The 12685-nt window shown below is 40.4% G+C and overlaps 1 protein-coding gene across 1 annotated transcript in view; it reads left to right on the top strand.

The window, feature by feature from the left end:
• ERICH1 (glutamate rich 1) overlaps nt 1-12685 on the top strand; it is a 77340-nt gene that overhangs the window by 2598 nt on the left and 62057 nt on the right. The window lies entirely within an intron of this gene.

The following is a 12685-nucleotide window of genomic DNA, read 5'->3' as shown; positions in this document are numbered from 1 at the left end:
TTTAGGATCTTATTCTATTGGTATTCAGAATGTGTTCTGAAATGATATATGTAGGAGGCAGGGGCAACTCCAGCCATGATGATTCTGGGTTTTTTTTTTCTCCCTATAAGAGTATTCATAAAAAAAAAAAAATCAGGGAGCATCACCTGACCAGTCATTACCGAATCACAATCAAGATACTTGCCCCAGAGCAATCCAGAACGTGGGATGTCTGGTGTCAAACTTTTGTATGCCATGAAAAAGTTTCTTACGTTGAGGGGAGATAGGAATGGCTAGATTCATACTCCACAGTATGCTATAAAATGCCTCCCCAAATCTTGTCTCGCTGTGTTCCTATGATTCCAACAATTGAGCCCTGTCAGCCTCAGTATAAGAAGCGTCGTGTGAGATGGGACTGACCTTGGCTGGTCTTTAAAAAAGCAATTGGGGATGGACCTAGTTAGTGTTTGCATGGTAGATACAAAGGCTTTAGGCTAGATTTAGAGCAGGGGTGTCAAACTGGATTTCTTTGAGGATCAGCATTGTAGTTCTCTGTGGGCCCAGGGTGCGAGACAGATGCCTCCTGTTTTGTGCCCTGTTTTGGCTGGCGGAGTGCTGCAGGAGGTTGAAAATGGGGCACGGGGTGGTGGCACCGTTTTGGCTACCAGTGGCACCGTGGGCCGATCCTTTGCTATTTTCAGGCTGATCCCGCAGGCCAGATTTAAGCACCCCGCGCGCCTTCAGTTTGACACCCCTGATTTAAAGGGTGAAAATATCCTAGAAGAAGGCAGTAGTGAATCTCTTCATATCATTTCCAAAGAAGGTCAGTGAAGATATGCATTGTTATATGTGAGGATGTCTAATAAAATGTCTTTAAAAACCATGGTTTTAAGTACTTTGACTTTGTATGTGTGACCCCAAGCTAAGAACGTAAACAATGATGGGCTGCTTGTCAGAGGAATAAATCTTGGTTTGTAAGAAATGCTAAGATAATGAGTTCTAGGATATGATTTGTTCACCCTGTTCAGATAGTTGGAAAATCTGAAGAGCAGCAGTTGGATAGAAGGAAAGAACATAAATGGGCATTGTTAATGGGTGTGAGTGCAGCCAAAAGATGGTTTTGCTTACCTTTAAATCTATTACCAGGTTTCCCGTGTCATTTAGTTACTCCAGCGAAATTAGTAGAATGACAAAAGAGAGCTAGGTTTTTCACTATTTTGAAATGCAGAGAAGGGTTCTTGAAGGGGTTGTAAAACAACACCGCTATTTACCATTGGAGCTTTTCTCTGCTATTGGCTATCCTTTGGGTCAGCCAAAAAACATAAGCAGTATAATTATTGTCAGTTCCACTCTTCCTCTATAGCGGTTCTGGCCAAATTATGTGATTCTAACGGATGGTTTTGCTAATATACCCTTCTGTTCGTCTCTCCAGAGTGTGCAATTCTTCCCTCTTGGTAAATGCCATGTGTAGCACGGAAAAGTCAAGCTGTTTTATTTATTGATTCTGTGTCATTTTTGCCCATTGCAACATTTCATCTCACAAAAGTTCACCCTCACACACAAATCCCGCCTCTGCCCTCAGTTCCCCTTCTCTTAAGTTTTGTTTGTAAGAATTTCATATATATCATTTGGGGCTGGAAGAGAAGACTGACTTGACCACATTAAGGAAACTGACAAAACATCTTTGGAATTTGGAGATATTTATCTCTCCATTCCTTGAATTGTTTTGCAAAATCATCTCTTTTCAATAGCTTAAGGAGTCGTGCAATATGCTAATGTGTAATAGGCAAAAGGTTGGGGAGAATAAGAGAAAGGGATGGGCTTGAAGAAGCAACTAGGTTTATATAAGCTAGATATATTTACAGGTACATTTGAAAAGGAAATGGGGAACATCTGTTTTTAACTGAGAAGCAGCAGATGGCAGCCATTCAAGGGGAAGGAGATAAAACCATAAACATCTGGCACAACATCCACAGACAGGTGGTTTGCCCTTCCTTGGTTTATGACCTTCAGACTTCTGGCAATTGCCTGGACATTGGCTGCAGTTTTTATGGCAACACTGTTTTTCCAGAAATAATTTGCCCTTCCCTGGTTTTTAGGGTTAAGAACTAGTCTAAGTCACCAGCCTTATGGATGATTAGAACTCACAATCTCTTGGTTTTGTAGCCCAATGCCTTAACGGAAATTGTGAATGTTGGTTTTGTTTTTAATATATTGTTTTTGTCTCGTTTTCCCCCTTTCCCTTGTCTTTTGTGAGCCGCCCGGAGACCTTCGGGAGTGGGCGGCATACAAGACAAATAAATAAATAAATAAATAAATAAATAATAACCAGTATACCAAGCTGGCTCTCTTCTTGCCCTAGCTCAGGGGTGCCAAACTCAAGGCCCAGGGGCCAGATCCAGCCAGCGGCATTCTTAGATCTGATCCACGGGGCTGCCCTGGGAACAGTGAAGAACCGGCCCACGCTGCTTCTGCCCGCGAAAATGGGCTCTAAGCTTGGTTTTCGGCTGCCAGGGCCTCCTGCAACCTTCTGCCAATGAAAATGGAGCGCTTGGGTCACCACAGGTGCCCCCAACAGGACTGACGTTGAGCTGGCCACACCCACACCCACCCCAGCCCCCCCGGCCCCCCGAGGTCAAACAGAACCCTGATGCGGACCTCAATGAAATCAAGGTTGACATCCCACCTTAGCTGCTACAAAACAATATTGATTTTGTAGACAAAAATCTAAAAGTGATTGGATATGATTTGCATACCCTGTTATAATGGGTCCCTGTCACCTTAAGCAAGAAAAGCTACTTTTAATCTGCAACACATCGAGTACAGATCGGTTTATTATTGGGCTGGAACTAGAGAAGCTTAGTAATACCAAGGAGGAATATGGATTGCTGGAATATGCTGGTGTCTGTTTAAACTTCAAGTATTTTGTTACTTCTCTACATTTTATGTCATCTGTCTTTTCTGCATGCTTCACGTTTCTCCTCTCTGCTGCCCTTTTAATTCATTTTCCAAATTAAAAATAATTCTTGTAGCATTATAATTCTTGGCTCCTTTGTCCAGGGAGGCTGGAACAGATTCAACTTTCATTTGTACAAAATCAGCTCATCAGAAGCCGATACAGATCATAGCATTTTTATACAATTGGCGTTAGTTATGCCCTTTCTTGATTGTAGAATTGTATTTGCTTCTTATTTGAAGCATAACTTAGAGCAGAATCTAAGGTAACAGAAAATTAAAACTACTTTCTTGCCATCACATATTCCTTTAAACTTTATCAGAATAGGTAGTTTGTTTTTGTATCCTGTTCCTTGGATGAAGTATAGTTATATCTTTGGTTATAAAACAGTTGTTGGTTAATGGAAGGTTTCAATATTAATCTAGGATGTTTTTCTTGTTCGATATCACATGATACAGATGATGGCTTCATTTTTCTATTGTCTTGTACAGTCACTTCAACATTAAAACAAATTAGCTACCTTATACTAGCTTTGAATTCTTACCAATTTCCAGGGTCAGCTTTCTTAATAAGTAGTAATCCAAGAATGACGAGGAAAAGATTCTTTGCATTTATTATTAAACTGAAATCATTAAAATCACGCTTCTTTTTACATAACTTATTTGTGAAAAACATCTGAAGTTTGTATTAATAAATGTACATGCTTAGTTCTTTCTGCCAGCATACCCCATAGCCCAGAATTTTGTATACTTGTAGATCCATTTAAAAGGGGGGAAATATGAAAGTGCTCTCATATGCACTGACCACATATTGGAAAATATTCCTTATTCATAATATAGAAATAACAAAGATGAGATACAGAGCTATTTTTGAAATAAAGCTTAAATATCTTGTTATTTAAGAATAGTTTTTAAAAAGGTTCATTTGCAGATATGCATGTGAAAAGGCTCAAAATCTCTCAGGTGTTTGGGGGAAGTGGTTGAGAAACGAGTTTTATTGATGAAGTTACTGAAATCTATGGGCATGGAATGTTAAATGAGGTCCACATTTGGAGATCTGTACTGTTCACTCGGATCTATTTATTAAAGGTATTGTTCTTATTTGGAGAGAAAATAGATTAAATACAAATCCTTTTATGAGCTGGTGATTTGAGACTGCGAGTCTCATATAGGAGGCCCTATGAAACTATAATTGTGAATCACACACATCTGAAAATAGTTGCGCCTTTTTTCTACCTCTAATTCACATAGCTGTTTTTTAATATTTATTTATTAGTTTTCTTTTTACCCCTTGTTACGTTATAAGTAACTCAAAGAGGTAAACATACACAACACTTCTTCCTCTTCCTAGTTCCTGTTTTCCCCACAACACGTTGGGTGGAGTTGGGAGAAAGTGACTGGTTCGAAGTCACCCAGCCGGTTCCTAAATAGTTATTGGGATCTGCCTTGGCTCATGCGCCTCTGTTGCAAGTGCTTATGTGCCAACTGGCATGATGGCTGGTGAGCCAAAGCTCTTTTCTTTTCACAGTGAGATCAAAATGGCATCTGTGAAGAGTTTTGCCAAGCGAAATCCTTCTGGACTCTTAGATTCCCAGCGAAGACATTTTCATGCAGTCATTGTCAGTCACGTATTTATATTTACAACATTTCTTTTTGTTTGGAAGATTTTATGTATAAAATTCCGAACGACATTTGAACGATGTGTTTTTATGCTAACACCGTTTCATTTTACTAGCACATTTATGAGCTGCCAAACATATTCATCTTTATGAATAAGTGTACTTATATAAATATAGTAATAAAGCAGACTACCCATGGACAAGATTGTCTCTCAAGATTCCCTTCAGAAGGAGCTTCTGGTGAATAGAGAAAGAAAAGAGACAAACAGATGTTCCTGGTTTTCCACTTGGCAATTTGGTGTACTGTGTCATTGATCCTAGTGAAGGCGCAAAGCAGGGGGCTAATTTTCCCTTCAGGCGTTCTGCACCTCCTATGATGAGGTCACGTTTCTTGTAATCGGTTTCTGGATGCATCCGAGGGCAGCTTCCAGTGCAATTTCATCTCTAAGGACACCATTAGATAGTGCTATTGTGTCCTCTTTCCCCAACTCCGTTTCTTCTTTACATTTTTGCACTTCTAATATAATCTTCAGTATATAATCTGTAGGGGTAAAGGTGAAATGTGGCACAGGTAATCTTTGATTTATGACCACGATTGAGCCAAAAATTTCTGTTGCTAACCAAGACAGTTGTTAAGTCAATTTTGCTCTATTTTATGAGCTTCCTTACCGCATTTGTTATCAGTGCAGTTGTTCAGGTTGTTAAGTGAATCTGACTTCCCCATTGACTCTGTATGAGAAGGTCACAAAAGGTGTTCATATGATCCCGGGACCGTACAATGGTCATAAATGCTTATTATATGATTTTTTTCTGACATAGCATTGGGGTTCCTGCCAGTTCTAACCTCTTCTCTAGAAGAGGTTCCACAAATCTACAGTGCCGTTTAGAACCGGTTCCAGCTCCCTCCCCCCACCCGTCCACACCATGCTTGCCCCGCCTGCCACTCACTGATTGGCTGGCTCACCTCTCTAAGAGTCCTATCTAAACCTTAAAGTCTTAAAGCTGTCAAGTTTGAACACCCCTGGGGTTTTTTTCCTAAAGGGTTAGGGGTGCAAGGGTCTTGTAACTTGACAGCTTTAAGACTTGCGTGCTTCAAATGCCAGAGTTTCTGAGCCAACATTTTGGTTGCTAAGCAAGAGCGTTGTTAAGTGAGTTTCACTACATTTTGCAAGTTGGCCACACCCATCCAGTCACATGACTGCCAAGCCATTCCCACCCGGTCACATGGCCGGCAAGTCACTCCCACAAAGCAGGCCACACCTACAAAAGTGGTTCTAAATTTTTTTGAAACCCACCACTGATTGGATTGGAAACATTAAAAGGGGAATTGATAAGACAACACTCAACTTCTCAAAGGCCTGAAATAGGCTAATTGATGTTTCCATAGTCATTTATTTATTTATTTATTTATTTATTTATTTTCAAACTGATGGGAAGTAATGAAATGTCAAACACCAGATGGATTCCAAGAGAGTATGGTGAAAGGTGTGAAAACTCTCAGAGATCCCTGTAAGGCAGGAATAATGAAAGACTGCAATGTTTGGGGGGCAGGAGCTGCAGTGGAAGAGCTGAATTGTACATATTGGTTGAGGCACATGTTTTGATTGATTCCGGGATTTGAGGGGGCTTTTTCTTAGCTTTTTCAAACTGTATTAAACCTGTTCTAGATTTCACACTATGCTCATGTACTGTATTTTTCGGAGTATAAGACTCTCCGGAGTATAAGATGCACAATAGTTTTTGGGGAGGAAAATAATAAAAAAAATCTGCCTCTGCCTATCAGCATCCATTGGTATTAATCTGGCTAGCATCCTTTGCAAAAAGCCTGCTCAGCTTCAGCACATTAGCCTGATTCAGCACAAGCAGCTGATTGGCGGGTGGATCGGGCTCCCAGAATACCCCCAATCAGCTGTTCCCAGAGACTCAGGTTCGCTGGTTGTGAGCATGTGCTTTGGGACTGAGCTGCAGCTTCAAACATGTAGGTGATCTTCTTGGGGCGCTCCGGTGAATACAGCAGGTGCAGCGCGGAACCGGTCCAAAGAGGCAACAGCTGTTCAGGGCTGCCATTTTGACCTCTGCGCATCGTGTTTTCAGTGTCTGAACACTCTGTTTCAGACCCATTCATGGCTGCGGGGATTGCTAGAGCGATGCGCAGAGGCCAAAGGGTGGGGCTACATTCAGTATATAAGATGCACCCATATTTTCACCCTCTTTTAGGGGGGGGAGTGTGTCTTATACTCTGAAGAATACAGTATGTTGCCCACCTTAAAAATAACAAAAACTATGCCCAGTTATTTTCAGTAGAGGCAGAGGGTTCTAGATGTTGCAAAAACTGGCTTGGCAAGCTGCAAGAGACCCCAAGGAATGAGGCTGTCCATCCCTGTTGTAGGCTGCATTAAATGTGGTCTTGTGGCAAATACTGTTAACGTCTGATTCTTCTCTGTGAAAAGAAGTTTGTACTTGGCCAATGTTCTTTGGAAATTGGAATCGTGTTAAAGAGAACCTTGAATGTATTCCGTCAGTGCAAGAGATTGATTTGTGAGTGCAGGGTTTGCTCATTTGTGAGTGTGGTGGTGGTACATATGCGGCAAGTGAATCATAGGAAAACTAGGGATTGAGAGACTGCATTTGGGGCCATGGACAGTGGAGCCTCTTTTAAGTTTAGAAAATGCCACTCTTGCCTTCGGTTGCAAAACTATATTCTTGCTGCTGTGGTCTTCTGCACACGTGTATGTGTTGGTTCACCGACCGCGAAGCCCTTTTCTGTGCCGACATAACCACAGAGGGCAAATCTGTGCCTTCCGAAGCGCTCAGCAAAATGCTTTTACTAGCATTCAAAAGCTAACCCTAAACATAACCCTAAACCTAACCCTAAACCTAACCCTAAACCTAAACCTAAACCTAACCCTAACCCTAACCCTAAACCTAACCCTAAACCTAACCCTAAACATAACCCTAAACATAACCCTAAACATAACCGTAAACCTAACCCTAACCCTAAACCTAAACCTAACCCTAAACCTAACCCTAAACCTAACCCTAACCCTAACCCTAACCCTAAACCTAAACCTAACCCTAAACATAACCCTAAACCTAACCCTAAACATAACCCTAAACCTAACCCTAAACCTAAACCTAACCCTAACCCTAAACCTAACCCTAAACCTAACCCTAAACATAACCCTAAACATAACCCTAAACATAACCGTAAACCTAACGCTAAACCTAACCCTAAACCTAACCCTAAACCTAACCCTAAACCTAAACCTAACCCTAAACCTAACCCTAAACCTAACCCTAAACCTAACCCTAAACCTAACCCTAAACCTAACCCTAAACCTAAACCTAAACCTAAACCTAAACCTAAACCTAACCCTTAACTTAACTTAAATCAGCTTTCTGTCGCCGCGCTGTTGTTGCTGCGGTGATGATGTCGTGGTGATGATGTCGCGGTTTTAGCGACGCGGTTTTGTCGGCGCGCTTTTGTCGTGCGCGCTTTTGTCGGGTCACGGTATGTGTTTGCAACATACTCTTTTTTCATACTGTGCAACTCTGCTCCCAGGTGTTTGTTTTGTCTTTCGAGAAGTTATACAAGCTGCTTTCCCCTCTTCGTTTCCCTGTGATATTTCTTCTTTTCACTGGGATATGCAGAAGCTTCCCTGCAGCCATATCTAGATTAATAGTAATAGGGAAAAAATCTCCCCAGGCACATTGAATATAATTTCCCCCCATGAAAGCAGCTTTCAATATGGTTTCTGTTCACAGTAACAACTGTGAACAGAATGATTGTTTCAGGTGCCTTATTTAGAATACAAACAGTCCATGATTTAAAAGAGAGCCGAGCTACATTCCCTGCTTTTCTTTTGCCTGAAATTTTAAAAAAAATCTTTTGGAGGAATATATTTATTATTTACTTGGCAATTCTAGTAGTTATCCTTACTGCACAGATGTCATTTTCTTCTCAGCTTTTTCTAATAACGATGGCATTATTGAAGTTTTCTTAGTGTTGTGAATTGTGTCTATGAATCTGCCTGGGGTATCCATGAACAAACGACAACTTTGGATATTTTACCATTAACCATTTAACATTAAGTGAATGACTGTAATTTGTAGGTCTTTTCTTGGCCAAGGCCAAGTATGTGAAGAAAAACTTCCCCATAGAAGCGGCTAAAAGGAACGCAAAATCTTTTTCTCAGGTACATTTGACAGTTTATAAAACCTATTATTTCAAAAGGATGTGTAGATTTTCAAGCAAGTATGATTTGATAACAAAAGTTTCATGGTTCTACATAACTGACTGCTGGCTGTGCCTCCAAATAATGTTGGAAAGAAGCAGAATTTCATCCAGGTTAGACCTTCGCTTCTAAGAAGCGTATTTTTCCTGCCTTTAATGTGCATCGGGGGACGGGGGAAATCTTCCCCTTCAGTTGTTGGGGAAGAGTCATTCTAAGCTCCTTCACCAATAGTCATCTTTGCTAAGGGAGTTGCAGTTGGGCTGCATTTTGAGAGCTGATTCTTCTTCAACCTAAGCTGATGTTTCTTTTGCAATTTGAAAGTGAGAGCTCATCGACTGTAGTTTTACTTCTCAGTTTAAAAAATGAAAACAGCTGATGTAGTTGCTGATTCTGATATCCATTCTCTCTCTCTCTCCATCCCTCCCCCTCTCTCTTCATTTATTTGTATATTTCGTATAAGTTTCAGCACAAACGACCTGACAAATTCTTGAAGCTAGGTATCAAAACTTTGCAAAACTTAAATGACCTGAAAAGTCTTGTTGGCTAATAGGAAGGCTACCTGATAAATCATACGACTGCCCTGCCATTGTTATTAAAACAGTAATAAATCAAATTTTGCATAAGGCCAAATAAAACCTATAAAGTAAAAATGTATGCATAAACTTTAAATTTATTCCGTACCACAAGGACACAAGCAGGAGATGATAAACGTTTTGAGGTACCTGCCCTGCAGCAGTACAGAAGAAAGAATATTGTAATCTGCCTTTATAAAGGCCTATAACTCTCCCATCAAATATAATCAGGAGAAAATGAATAGTTAGTGTGGGTTGGACTGCAGCTCTAAATTCAGGAACCATTGTGAGATCTTTGACCTGATCCCTATTTAATGCACAATTGGGAATAGTCACAAGATGTTAGTTTCTAGACCAGGGTGGTTTTCCAGCTGGATGGAAGGTTACTATTCAAGTGAGATGGGACAGCCTACCGTATATACTCGAGTATAGGCCGACCCGAATATAAGCCGAGGCACCTAATTTTACCACAAAAAAACTGGAAAAGTTATTGACTCGAGTATAAGCCTAGGGTGGGAAATGCAGCAGCTACCGGTAAATTTCAAAAATAAAAATAGATACCAATAATGTTTTTGAATATTTATTTCAAAGAAAAACAGTAAACTAGCGGTGTATTCAATGAAATACTTCACTCACCTCATGATGCTGATGTCCCGCTGTGATGACATGATGTCCCGTGCAGCCGCGGGAGCGATGTCCCGCCTCCTATGACACACGGCACAGTGATTCCTATCATTGGATCACTGTACCAGAGGAGGTGGGACATCGCTATGTGGCTGCTTGCCATAACAAGGAGGAGGTGGGACATCGTTGCAGAGCGGCAGGAGGGGGAGGAAGGGGAATCGTAAGACAGCCCTGCATTACATTAGAACGTGAGGAGGGGGGATGGTGCGGTGCGCGCTGCGCGGCAAACTGACACAGAGGGAGGGGAAACTCACAGGGGCACTGGGCCATTCACGAGTGTCACCCAGCGGCATGGCCCCGCCCCTTTTTCTCCTCCATTTCGGGCAAATTTTTCACTGACTCGAGTATAAGCCGAGGCGGCTTTTTTCAGCCCAAAAAGTGGGCTGAAAAACTAGGCTTATACTCGAGTATATACAGTATATAGAATCTAGTTAAGTTTATTCTGCTATCTAAACTCTGTCTTCTGTCCTGGATTCTAAGGCCAATCTTAGCAACACCGCTGGCAAATACAGTTCTGAATAACTTTGATTGTACTCAGTCAGTCATTTTATTTTAAAGGTAAATAAAACAATAAAACAAACAAAAGAATGATAATTGATTAGAGTAAAATAAACTTTAAAATCATATCACAGTACAAGTAAAATTGTAAGTTAAACATTTAAGAGTTTGGAACTGTAAAACCTAATAGTATAAAGTATGATGCAATTTATGTATGACAACAAATAACAAAATAAAATTACCAATTTGAAATAATGTAGATTATAATTAGACTAAAATCTATGGGAAAGTCATAATGAACCTTTCTTGAAAAAATGTAGTGATTAATATATGAGGAAGAATAATGCATAAAGAGTGATTATGGTTTCAAAATGAAAGTTAAGAGTCCAATTATAGTGACTATTTATATTGTTAAAACAATTCCTGCAGCTAATAAAATTAAGACAGAAATAAGATTCAATTGACAGTAAGAACATAAAACATTAATAAACAATAGAAACTAAATAACTGCATTTATAATGTTTCCAGACAGAAAATACCTAGGAGAGCCTTGAAAAGAAATGCTGGTGAATTGTACAAACTATGGAACAGTGTTTAGCTGTAATCATATATTTTTTTTGTAAATGTGTTTTTTATTTTCCATTTTCATTTTCGTACAGTCACATATATACTGTGCATAACCGGGGTCATATAACATTAAACAATAAACACAGACATTCCTCTTGTCAACAAAACCCCCCAAAATAAAAACCCAATGTACCTCTTCGACCCTCCATACACCCTTTCTTTCGCCCCCCTCCAACTTTCCATCTTCCTTCCATCCTTCCCCTCTACCCTACTTCCCCTCCCCCTCTACGACTCCCCTCTCCTGGTACACTCCCTCCCTCCCTTCTCACCCTCCCTCCAGTCCTCTCTCCCACCCTCTCTACCCCTCTTTCTTCTATCCCTCTACTCCTCCCTTCGGTGTATTTCTATAATCTATTAATATATTCAGCTTGTCCTATTTTTACAGTGGAATTATAAAGCAACAGTATACAAGTGCAGTCACGTTACTTTAAAATCTAACACATACTATATATCCCCCCTCCCCCCTCCCCCTAACACCCCACCTCCCTTCCCCCCCCCCCCGCACTTCCCAGAGCCCGTACACTGTATAGAGTTTAGCTGTAATCATTGAAGTAGAATCAGATTAGCCTGATAGTAACCAGCAACTTGAGACTGGAATATTTGGTGATGAGCGAAAATAGTAATTTGTGGTGTCTATGGAGATTCTCAGACATCCAGGTCATGGTTGCCCCAAAGATGCTTTTTCAAGAGGTAACTAGACTTTTGTTGTTTTTCCTTGAAGATGTTTCTCGCAACGGCACAACATGTGATCTTGGTGCTATGAGATCGCAGTCAAATTTCTGCTGCTGGATGGTCCATTTGGACCTAAACCATCCCGCAGAGATGGTGATTGAGAAGGGCACCTCCTGCTGATCTCAGGGACAACGCAAAGTCTCTGAAAGATCCAGGAATAACCTTTCTTTGATCACTTGAGATTCAAGATTCTTTCAGTTTGCTTACTGACAGGGATAGTAGGAAGAGCACAAGTTGTTGATACAGGTGCCTTTTTGGAACTTCTATCACTAGCTATTGGAGGGAAGACAACATTTTTACTTGAAAGATAATAAATGAACCTGTTTGAAGTTTATTAAAATAGCCTTGAACCCTATAGTGGCAGTGTCTGCAAAATTGAAAGAATGGCTCAGCAGGAAAAAAAACTGTAACATTGCAAATGATTATGTTTGAAATTCAAAATCTATTAATTGTAACAGAGAGAATTGAAAAGAGATTGGAGAATATGGAATACAAAACAGAAAAATCTGCTGTAGAAACTGAGGATGTTTACCAAATGAAGAAAGTGGAGGACAGAATTCAAAAGATGGAAGAAAAAAATGAGCAAAGAGATAAGAAAGCTATGGATACTGATAACAAAGTGAGCGTGGTTGGTAATGGCAAGAGCGGAATATGGAAAGAAGAGATGGTTGGATTGGAACTCTACCCCAGACTTCAAAACACAGAAGAAGAAAAGAGAGTAAAATTGACGGAAATAAGGAGAGAAATCTTGATAGAAACACTAGAGATAACCAAAGATAAGCTG

Source organism: Thamnophis elegans, chromosome 4 (genome assembly GCF_009769535.1).
Source record: "Thamnophis elegans isolate rThaEle1 chromosome 4, rThaEle1.pri, whole genome shotgun sequence".
Taxonomy (NCBI): domain Eukaryota; kingdom Metazoa; phylum Chordata; class Lepidosauria; order Squamata; family Colubridae; genus Thamnophis; species Thamnophis elegans.
The sequence above is the reverse complement of the archived record's forward strand: the minus strand, read 5'-3'. Positions and strand labels throughout refer to the sequence as shown.